The sequence below is a fragment of the Neophocaena asiaeorientalis genome, unplaced genomic scaffold (assembly GCF_003031525.2).
Source record: "Neophocaena asiaeorientalis asiaeorientalis breed wild unplaced genomic scaffold, Neophocaena_asiaeorientalis_V1.1 scaffold29, whole genome shotgun sequence".
NCBI lineage: Eukaryota > Metazoa > Chordata > Mammalia > Artiodactyla > Phocoenidae > Neophocaena > Neophocaena asiaeorientalis.
The window spans coordinates 7,524,710-7,536,183 of NW_020174423.1; the positions used below are offsets into that span (position 1 = coordinate 7,524,710).

Below are 11,474 nucleotides of genomic sequence, written 5' to 3' on the forward strand. Positions count from 1 at the left end.
TTCTGAAGTCTGAAAGCTCTTAAAACCAGAAGTTGTTCCATAAGTTTGGCACAAAACTTATTTTGCAGCAAAACCTGGCTTGAACTGACCTAAGACTCAGTTGTGTCATAACATTCCTCCCAAAATACCTGCTGAGTGCTGGTGTTTTGTTGCTTTTTTTTTTTTGTTCTTTGTAACCATGAAAACGTCAAACAGAGTCAAAGATACCCCTGTTGTAACAGTGAGAAGATAAACAGAAGAAAAGAAGCGTCTCTCATTAACAACAGCACAGATAGTGAAGTTATTACAGAAGCTTGATCCTGGTGTCTGTGAGGCATTTTACTGAAGATTATGGAGTAGAATAATTGTTAAATATGACTTAAAGAAACAGAAGTTGTTTAAGGTATATAGTGATAATTAACAAAAATTAATAAAAACAAGAAAATGCTGCATAGGACAAAAATGTAAGATCTTGACCATGTTTTGGTTGAGTGGATTCCACAAAAGGGAACATATATCTAGAATATAGCTAGACTGTGCCATGAAGAACAGAACCTGAAGGTATGTGTGAACATTTATTAGAATTGGCTACAGATATTAAAGAAGCATCATTGTGTAAAATAATCTGAAAATCAAGTGGGAAAAGCTTCTAATGATCAGAAAACATCAGAAAATTATGCGGGTAAATTTGATAAAATCATATCTGGTAAAAACCTTATTCTTGAGCAAACTGACAATGCTGATGAAACAGCTCTTTCCTGGAGATACATTCCTGGAAAGACATCAACAACTCTGAAGAGTGAGATCCACAGGTCTTGGGTGTGCCACAGCTGCTGCCCACGTTAGACAAAACTGGCAGTGACTGGAAAGAGCAGCCTCCAAGATGTCCAAAAGGTGTACATGCCTTACCTGGGCTGCACTATGCAACCAAAACATGGGTAACCATGTTACCTGTGTAATTACCCTACATGTGAACCTTCAAGTTTCGAACTTTCAAACCACGCTGTTAGTTCATGTGTCTGGCGTACATTGTCACGTGTGTGCATCCTCTACATGTGGCTGTGCTTTTGTGTACTTTACTGTACAGTACTGTATAGAATACAGTAGTACAGTATCTATATTTCAAGCCCAGGATGTCCGGAAGCAAGCATAAAAGCAGTGGTGATGTAGCTGGTACTGCTAAGAAGTGCCAAGTGATAACAATGGAAACAAAAGTGAAAATAACTGAGAGAGTGGAGCAAGACAAAAAGATGGTAGACATCGCTTGTTCTTATAACATGAGTTGTTCAACCATCGGCACGATTCTAAAGAACACGGACAAGATCATGGAACATGTGAAGTCTGCTGTGCCGATAATGTCAACAGTAATATCGAAGCATGGAAAAGTGATGGAGGAGATGGAGAGACTTTTCGGTGTGGATACAGGATCAGCATCCATGGTCGAGTCCCGCTTAGCTTAATGCTGATTCAAGAGAAAGCTAAAAGCCTTTATGACGACTTGAAGAAGAAACACAGTGAAGAATCAAAGGGTGCATCTTTTAATGCCAACCATGGCTAGTTTCATCTGTTCAAGGCTACAGCCAACCTTCACAATGTAAAAGTAAGTGGTGAGGCAGTAAGTGCAGATACGGTAGCTGCCCGGGAGTCTCCTGCAACACTTCTAGAAATTCTTGATGAAGGCATGTATTTACCCAAGCAGGTTTTTAATGTGGATGAGACAGGACTGTACTGGAAGAGGATGCCAGACCGAAGTTACATCAGGAAGGAGAAAATGTTGATGTCAGGGTATAACTCAGCAAAGGATAGGCTAACTCTGTTGTTTGGTGGCAATGCTTCCGGCGATATGAAGCTGAAGCCTCTTTTAGTTTATCATTCAGGGAACCCAAGAGCCCTTAAAAACATAGCCAAGGGCTCGCTTCCTGTTGTGTGGAAGAGTAACCCCAAGGCCTGGGTTACACAGGCCATTTCCCAGGACTGGTTTTTCCACCACTTTATCCCGGAGGTAGAGGAATATTGCTCGAAGAAGGACATCCTATTCAAAATTCTTTTGCTGCTCGACAATGCTCTGGGCCACCCCCATTCATGGATGACTTTCATCCCAATGTCAAAGTACTGCATCTACCATCGAATACTACGTCGCTCATCCAACCTATGGACCAAGGAGTTTTAGAGACTTTCAAGAAATATTATTCACATCACACTTTTCATCAGGCAGTAAAGGCAAGTGATGAATCAGGAACAACCTTGTGACAATTTTGGAAGGACTATAACATCTACAAGGCCATAAAAAACATTGACTTTGCTTGGCGTGAGTTTACAGCAGTAACCATGAATGCGGTTTGGAAGAAACTTTGCCTGCAGTTTGTTCACGATTTTTGTAGATTTGAGAAGGTGGATGAGGAGTCCAAAGAGGTCTTCGGCAACTGAGTGACCCTCAGCAAGAAGCTGGAACTAGATCTGCAAGAGGACAACTACACTGAACGCCCTGCTGTGCAAGACGAGGAGCTTACTAATGAAGACCTGATGCAACTGGAGGCCCAGAGAAAGGATGAAGAGACAAGAGGAAGAAGTAACTAAAGAACCGAAGAGATTCACAGCACAGGAAACGGCAAGGGGATTTTCCTTGAGGAGGTACTGTTAGTTTCTGAGGCACAGGACCCAAACGTAGAATGGTACGCAAAGGTTGCAGCAGCCATTCAGTATGCAATCCAGTGCTACTGGGTCACTTGTGACGAGAAAAAAAGAGCTACCACCCAGACATCACTGTATCGTTTTTTGAAGAGGGTAGATAGAATTGAATCCAGCAAGGAACCAGAACTTGTGCCATAATGTCAGGTGCGAGTGACATTGCAGCTTGCCCTCCGTCTCCTATTGCTGAGGATCCTTCAGCTCTACCATCTCCCACCTCCTCTCCCTCCTCCAGTCAGTAACTCTTCTTGCCTGTTCACTCGATGCCAGCCCCTGTATACCAGCTGTTGTACCGTACTACGGTACTTTTCAAGGTACCATACTGTAAGATTAGAAATGTTTTATTTTTTTCTGTTTGTTTTTTACGTATGGTTTGTGTGAAAAATATTATAAAACTATTACAGTACAGTACTATATAGCCAACTGTGTTAGCTGGGTACCTAGGCTAACTTTGCTGGACTTACAAATTGGACTTACGAATGGTGCTCTCTGAACGGAGACTTCGTAAGTAGGGGACTTATTGTACTGTGACGAGTCAAGAAGGAGTTTACCGTGGCAGTGGGCGTTCACTGCAGGCAGGCTGCTCAGGAAGGGCTGTGAGGTTTTACTCTTCCTAAAGAAGTGCTCCACATGCCTATCCTGAACTTCTTGTGATGCCAATGTGAAATTTTACCCTCCGGGAAGAACAAGTAAACTCACTTAAGAAATAAGACAAAAATTGCCCTAGGTGCTTGCTTGCAGCAGTTAACGAGGGCCTCAGAATCAAAGACTTCCTGGAAAAGTTCAGTCTTCAGGATGCCATTAACACAGGTGCTAAGGCTTGGAATTACGGTGATAAATCAATGTTAAAAGTGCTTGTCATTGATATGACGCATAACCACACACTAATCATGAGAAAAATCAGACAAACTCAAATCGAGGGACATTTTACAAAATACCTGACCAACACCCCACAACAGTTTCAAGGTTATAAAAAGGAGTGACTGAGAAACTGCCACAGACTCAAGGGGACCAAGGAGACATGATGATTAAATGCAACGGGGTAACCTGGATTGGATCCTAAAACAGAAAAAAAGGTCATTAATGGGAAAACTGGTGAAATCTGATAAAGTGTGGGCATTAAGGAATAGTATACCACTGTTAATTTCTTAGTTTTGGCAAATGTGCCATGGTTACTTAACATTAGTGGAAGATGGGCGCAGAGTATATGGGAACTCTGTAGTATCTTTGCAACTTTTCTGAAAATCTAAGATTATTTCCAAATGAAAAGTCTGTGCTTGGACTTTGGTTTACAGTAGTGTTTGAAGCTAAATCCACAGATGAATACTTTGAAGGATTTCCTATCACTAATGAGAAGACCACCTTTTGCTAAAAGTTTGTCAGCTAAAAGTATAAATTAAGTTGACATCAATGAAACATTCCACATTGACAATGATGCTTCCGTTATGCATGTCTTGAGTGGGGAAATTGCTGAAGTGTTTGTTTTTTTTTTTTTAAGATTTTGTGTGGATGTATTTTTTTTTCTTGTGGTAAAATACACATCATAAAATTTACCATCTTAACCATTTTTAACTGTACAGTTCAGTGGTATTAAAATACAGTCACATTGTTGTACAACCATTGCCATCATCCATCCCCAAAACTCGTTTCATCCTGTGAAACTTAAACTCTTTTCCTTATATAAACAACTCCCCAGCCTGCCCTCGCCTCAGCCCCTGGCAACCACCATTGCAATTTATGTCTTTATGATTTGGGCTATTCTAAGTACCTCAAATAAATGGAATCATATAGTATTTGTCTTTTTTGTGACTGGCTTATTTCACTTAGCATAGTGTCCTCAAGGTTCACCCATCCTGTAGCATATTGAAGAATTTCCTTTTTTTTAAGGCTGTATATACTACATTTTGCTTATCCATTCATCAGTGACAGACACTTGAGTTGCTTCCATGTTTTAGCTAATGTGAATAGTGCTGCCATGAAAACGGGTGTACAACTTTCCCTTCGAGACCCAGTTTTAAATTCTTTTGAGTACTTAGCCAGTAGTGGAATTACTGAATTATATAGTAATTCTATTTTTAACTTTTTGAGGAACTGCCACGTTCTTTTCCACAATGACTGTATCATTTTACATTCCCACCAACAGTGCACAAGTCTTCCAGTTTCTCTACATCCTTTCCAACACTTGATGTTGGGGCTTTTTTTTTTTTAATCAATTGTATACACATCAGTGTATACATGTCAATCCCCATCGCCCAATTCATCACACTACCACCACCAGCACCACTGCCGCTTTCCCCCCTTGGTGTCCATACGTTTGTTCTCTACATCTGTGTCTCAATTTCTGCCCTGCAAACCGGTTCATCTGTACCATTTTTCTAGGTTCCACATATATGCGTTAATATTCGATAGTTGGTTTTCTCTTTCTGACTTACTTCACTCTGTATGACAGTCTCTAGATCCATCCACATTTCAACAAATGACCCAATTTCCTTCCTTTTTATGGCTGAGTAATATTGCATTGTATATATGTACCACATCTTCTTTGTCCATTCGTCTGACGATGGGCATTTAGGTTGCTTCCATGACCTGGCTATTATAAACAGTGCTGCAATGAACATTGGGGTGCATGTGTCTTTTTGAATTATGGTTTTCTCTGGGTATATGCCCAGTAGTGGGATTGCTGGACCATATGGTAATTCTATTTTTAGTTCTCTAAGAAAGCTCCATACTGTCCTCCATAGTGGCTGTATCAATTTACACTCCCACCAACAGTGCAAGAGGGTTCCCTTTTCTCCACACCCTCTCCAGCATTTGTTGTTTGTAGATTTTCTGATGATGCCCATTCTAACTGGTGTGAGGTGATACCTTATACATCTTTTTTTTTTTTTTTTAATTAATTAATTAATTAATTTTTGGCTGTGTTGGGTCTTCGTTTCTGTGCGAGGGCTTTCTCCAGTTGTGGCAAGTGGGGGCCCCTCTTCATTGCGGTGCGTGGGCCTCTCACTATCGCGGCCTCTCCCGTTGCGGAGCACAGGCTCCAGACGCACAGGCTCAGTAATTGTGACTCACATGCCCAGCCGCTCCGCGGCACGTGGGATCTTCCCAGACCAGGGCTCAAACCCATGTCCCCTGCATTGGCAGGCAGACTCTCAACCACTGCGCCACCAGGGAAGCCCTGGCGTTTCATCTTGCTCCTTCACCTGGTACGTAGCCCTCTGCCTTTTCATCTTGTCTATCTTTCTGTGAATGTCGTTGTTTGGGGGTTTTTTGATAGTAGTTATCCTAATGGATGTGTGAAATGATTTTAAATATAGTTAATCATGAGGATAACAGTGATGATTGAGACGCATTTGTAAACACAGGTGGTAAAAAAAAGTCCCTACGTGAGATGGTGAAAATGTGTGATCAGTAAGTGGCTAGCTTTGAACCATGAACATTTATCAATGAACATGAGCTTATGGTGGTTTTCATAATTTAGGAGGGACTGCTTAGATGGAAACCTAAATTAATGAAGCATTTGACCTGGGAAAAAGTGCTTAAAATGGCCCTTAGGGGCTTCCCTGGTGGTGCAGTGGTTGAGAGTTTGCCTGCCGATGCAGGGGACATGGGTTCGTGCCCCGCTCCGGGAAGATCCCACGTGCCGCATAGCGGCTAGGCCCGTGAGCCATGGCCGCTGAGCCTGCGCATCCGGAGCCTGTGCTCCGCAATGGGAGAGGCCACAACAGTGAGAAGCCCGCGTAACGCAAAAAAAAAAAAAAAAAAATGGCCCTTAGTCCTGCTCCTGCAATCACAGGTGCCACTCCAGCTGCTGCTGGTGACAGGCACTGAGGTTCCTCTAAGATGCTCAAGCAACCAGAGGAGATGGATGTTCATGGTTTGTGTATGCACCAGCACATTTAGCTGAAATCAAACCTGCATAAATTTAAAGATTTATAAAATGTTTTCTTAGAAATAAGGTTACTAGAGTATTTATATTCTATATTTATCCCACTATTTCATTTAGTGGTTTGTTATTTAAATAAACTATACACTATTTGTCCTAATAAATACTTCACTACAGAAATATTAATATGTTTGACTATCGTGTGCTGCCTCAGACCCTGTTAGGGCTACTACATTACATTACATACTACTTCTCAAGAAATCTGAATTCCAAAACTCACCAGGTCCCCGGGATTCTGGATTATAGATTGTGGACCTTCTTTTAGTCAAAAAGCAAACAACGCACTTGTGAGACATCATTCCACTGTTCCAGTTTAAAATCCTTTTTGAACGATTTCTAACATCTGCCACACTTGGCTGTCCAGATTTCTAACTATAGGCATCTACTCTATCTTTCCCTCATAGGATAAAGACCTCTGTTATATTCTGGCACTAATACAAAAACAAAACTTACTTTTTACACAATGAAACTGAAAATTTTAACCATCTTTGGTGGTAATACTTCTAGACTGTATCATTAGGGGCCTTTACAAGATTATATGAAGCATAAATTAATTTCTCCCTAATAATCCAGCATCATCATTATGAAGATCAGTTATTAATTGTGAAAACAGGGCCTGGCCCCAGACCATCCGGCTTCCTGAGTACTTGTGTTTGTATTTTAGTCTTCCATATGCACCCCTGGGCTCAGACCCTCCTGGCTGCTCTCTGGGTAACTGCCATAGCATCATCACTGGAAAAGCTTGTTTGGGTTACCTAAAATAAGAATAAATGATCCAGCAGGAGCTTGAACTTCAGACACCTGTTTCGGCTATTCAGAGGCCCTCTTCCCTCCTCCCTACTTTGCAGCTGGATTACTAATAACTGAGGTACCAGGTAAATAACCCCGGAGGGCCAAGGCACCATTGTACATTATTCTTCGTCTCTATAAGGATTAAGGGAGCAAATAAGAGTCACTAAATCACCCCTTTGGTAGGCCAATGCCACACTTTGCACATCAGGATAACACACACTGGTAGCACAGCGAACACATTTTGCATGTGTTTTAATATTCTACTCCAAATTGCTTGTGTAGAGGGGAAAAGAAACTAACATTTATAGATGGATTACAATGTGCTACATGCTTTGTATACTTTACTTCCTTTAATCAAACACAGTGATGTAGATATTATTCCCCTTTTACAGATGAGGACTGAGGTTAAGTACTTTACCAAACCTCTCATAACTATTAATAGACAGAAAATAGATTATAACCCATCTATGTCTCAAACCCTCAAATTTTTTTCATTTTATTAAAATTTTCAAAATTTTTCACTTTATTAAAAAAAAATCACAAAATCAATGCATGCTCGTTATAACAAGACAAACAACACAGATATGCTGATGTCTGTTTCCCAAACCTAATTCTACCCTCGAGGCATACATTTTATTAGCTGTGAGCAGGGATGGAACCTGGGCCTCCACAGTGAAAGTGCTGAATCTCTAACCAATAGGCCACTAGGGAACTCCCTGACTCACTTTTTTTTTTTTTTTTTTGCGGTACGCGGGCCTCTCACTGCTGTGGCCTCTCCCGTTGCGGAGCACAGGCCCCGGACGCACAGGCTCAGCGGCCATGGCTCACGGGCCCAGCCGCTCTGCAGCATGTGGGATCTTCCCGGACGGGGGCACAAACCCGTGTCCCCTGCATCGGCAGGCGGACTCTCAACCACTGCGCCACCAGGGAAGCCCCCGACTCACTATTTTTTGACTTTACTATAGTTCAAAAGTGACACGCAGTCAGTGAAACTGTACTCGAATTTTGAATGTTGATCTCTTCCCAGGTTAGCGATATGTGGTCTGATACTCTCGAGATGCTGGGCAGTGGCAGCAAACCGCAGCTGCCAGTCAGCCACACCATCACAAGGGGAAACAGCCAATATTCTGACAACCATTCTGTACCCTGACAACTATTCTGATGCTCACTTTCAATAAAGTATTCAATAAATGACATGAGATATTCAACATTTTATTATAAGCTAGGCTTTGTGTTCAAAGATTTTGCCCAACTCTAGGCTAATAGAGTGTTCTGAGCACGTTTAAGGTAGGCAAGGCTAAGCTATGAAGTTCGGAAGGTTAGGTGTATTAAATGCACTTTCAACTTACAATGGGTTTATTGGGATGTAACCCCATCATAAGTCCAGGAAGATCTGTAATCACGTATACACACATATGAAGATTTTCTTGCTTTTTCCAAAAGTAAGATAATTCCATGAATGTTACTCTGTGACTTTATGACTATATGATATACTCTGTATTACAGATAAACCATAATTTATACAACATTTCCTGACAGAAATTCAAGGCGTTTTTGGGTTTTTGCAATTACAAACAGAGCTTTAATAAACTTTCTTGAACATATAACCTTACAAACTGGAACCTTGATTTCCACAGGCTAAATGAACAAAAATGACAGTACTGAATGTAATCTCTGTATTTTTTAATAGATAGCTGGCCTCATTCCCAAAAGGTACAGCAATTCATATTTACAGCAGCAACATACGAGCGCTCGTTTTCTCACCCTCTTGCCAGCACAAAATATCAATCTCTCTACTTTTTGCCTATTTGAGAGTCAAAAGGGTATTTCATTGCCTTTCCTTGATTACTGGTAAAATTTAGATTTGTGCTCTTCTGTTATCAGATTTGACTCATAAAAAAAAGTGTGACGTGCAAAGCCAAACAATGGAATCTATCTTCTCTAAGCCCTGGTAGTTATTCTTACAAGACAGGGGCAAGATTCTGTTGGATTCTGTGCAAAGCGCACCCTCAGTTAGCCAGCAGGGTCTATACCCAGGGCATCATAGAAAGAAAGGAAAACAAAACTGGACTCTGAGGTGTAGACAGTTCAGAAACAATAAATAAATGAAGAGGTCAGTGGCATTATTTTTATTAACTTTCAAACTTGGAAACCTTTATCAAAACCAGGTCTTACAGGGGAGGGAGTAGGGAACCTTGAAGACTGGATGGCTCTTTTACAACCCTCGCCCCTCAACTGCTAGGTAGATAAGGAAGAGGAAAAAGAAATGACACAAAGGGGGAGAGAGAAGAACCCTGTTTCCTTCAGCGAGGGCCAGGCTCCTGTCAGAAAGGGCCGGGTACCCGGGGCCTCTGACGCAGGAAAGCAGAGGGGAGCTTGGTCTCCCACAAGCTCAGTCCACAATCTCCAACTGAGAGTGAGATCTGAGGACAAGCCAGAAGTAGTCAGTGGAAGAGCCAGCTTCGGTGTAATAACTTCTCAAGTCGGAGGTGTGCCTTTAGACACGTCATAGAAATTCTCCAAACCTTCGTTTCCTATTTTGAAAAATGAGAGAGGGGTTTGGAATTTGTGATGTGTAAGGCCACTTCCACCTCTAAGATTCTGTAATTCCAATGATACAATGTTGACAGTGTTCTAATAATTCCACCTCATCTTCAATTGGTATCCATGAAAAAGTTGAAAGATCATACAATTTGGAGTCAAGTCTAGGGTTCAAGTCCCAATCTGCCAACTATGTAACATTAGAGAAGCCCTGTAATTCCTCTGAGTCTTTTTCCTCATCTATAAAACTGACAAAATAAATCTCATAGGGTTGTGATAAGATTCAAGTGAGGGGATATTTGTGAGGGTACTTATAAACTGTAGAGGTTAGAACAAACATAGCAGAACATTCTTACTAAGTCTGATCCCCTTCTGCACTACCCAGACAGAGGTCCGTCCATACGGCGTTGTTCTGGATTCCCATTGTAACTTAAAGGGAAACTTTCACAGTGTCCGGAGCCCTTGACTTCCTGCAAATGAAGGAGGAGGATGTACTCAAATTTCTTGCAGCAGGAACCCACTTAGGTGGCACCAACCTAGACTTCCAAATGGAACAGTACATCTGCGTCTACAACATAAATCTGCAGAGAACCTGCGAGAAGCTTCTGCTGGCAGCTCGTGCCATTGTTGCCATTGAAAAGCCAGCAGATGTCAGTGTCGTATCCTCTAGAAATACTGGCCAGCGAGCTGTGCTGAAGTTTGCTGCTGTCACTGGAGCCACTCCTATTGCTGGCTGCTTCTCTCCTGGAATCTTCACTAACCAGATCCAGGAAGCCTTCCGGGAGCCAAGACTTCCAGTGGTTACTGATCCCAGGGCTGACCACTAGCCTCTCACAGAGGCCTCTTACGCTAACCTGCCTACCATTGCTGTGTAACACAGACTCTCGTCTGTGTTATGTGGACACGGCCATCCCATGCAACAACAAGGGAACTCACTCGGGGGGTCTGATGTAGTGGATGCTCGTCCGGGAAGTTCTGTGCATGCGTGGCACCATCTCCCGCGAACACCCATGGGAGGTCACACCTGATCTCTGCTTCTACAGAGATCCTGAAGAGACTGAAAAGGAAGAGCAGGCGGCAGCTGAGAAGGCTGTGACCAAGGAGGAATTTCAGGGCGAATGGACCGCTCCAGCTCCTGAGTTCACTGCTCCTCAGCCTGAGGTGGTGGACTGGTCGGAAGGTGTGCAGGTGCCCTCTGTGCCTGTTCAGCAGTTCCCCACTGAAGACTGGTCTGCAGCTCCCACCGCTCAGGCCACTGAATGGGTAGGAACAACCACTGAGTGGTCTTAAGCTGTTCTTCCACAAACTCATAAAATGCAAGTAGGTTGACAGAAAATAAACAGTTTCCAAAAAAAAAAACCCAAAAAGTCAGTTTCCAAAAACAAACCCCCAAAAGTCTGAGCCAATCATTTCCATTTTTTAGCTCAATTTAAAATTCACTAATCAAATACTTAAATCATTCATTCCATAAGTACTGACAGAATGTCCCCTGTTTTAGGCACTAGAGATACTTTAGCGAATAAGACACTGG

The 11,474-nt window shown here is 42.2% G+C and overlaps 1 pseudogene; it reads left to right on the top strand.

Moving 5' to 3' along the window:
- The first annotated feature begins 8,438 nt into the window (after window positions 1-8,438).
- Window positions 8,439-11,237, top strand: LOC112407320 (40S ribosomal protein SA pseudogene; annotated as a pseudogene).
- Window positions 11,238-11,474: the final 237 nt, after the last annotated feature.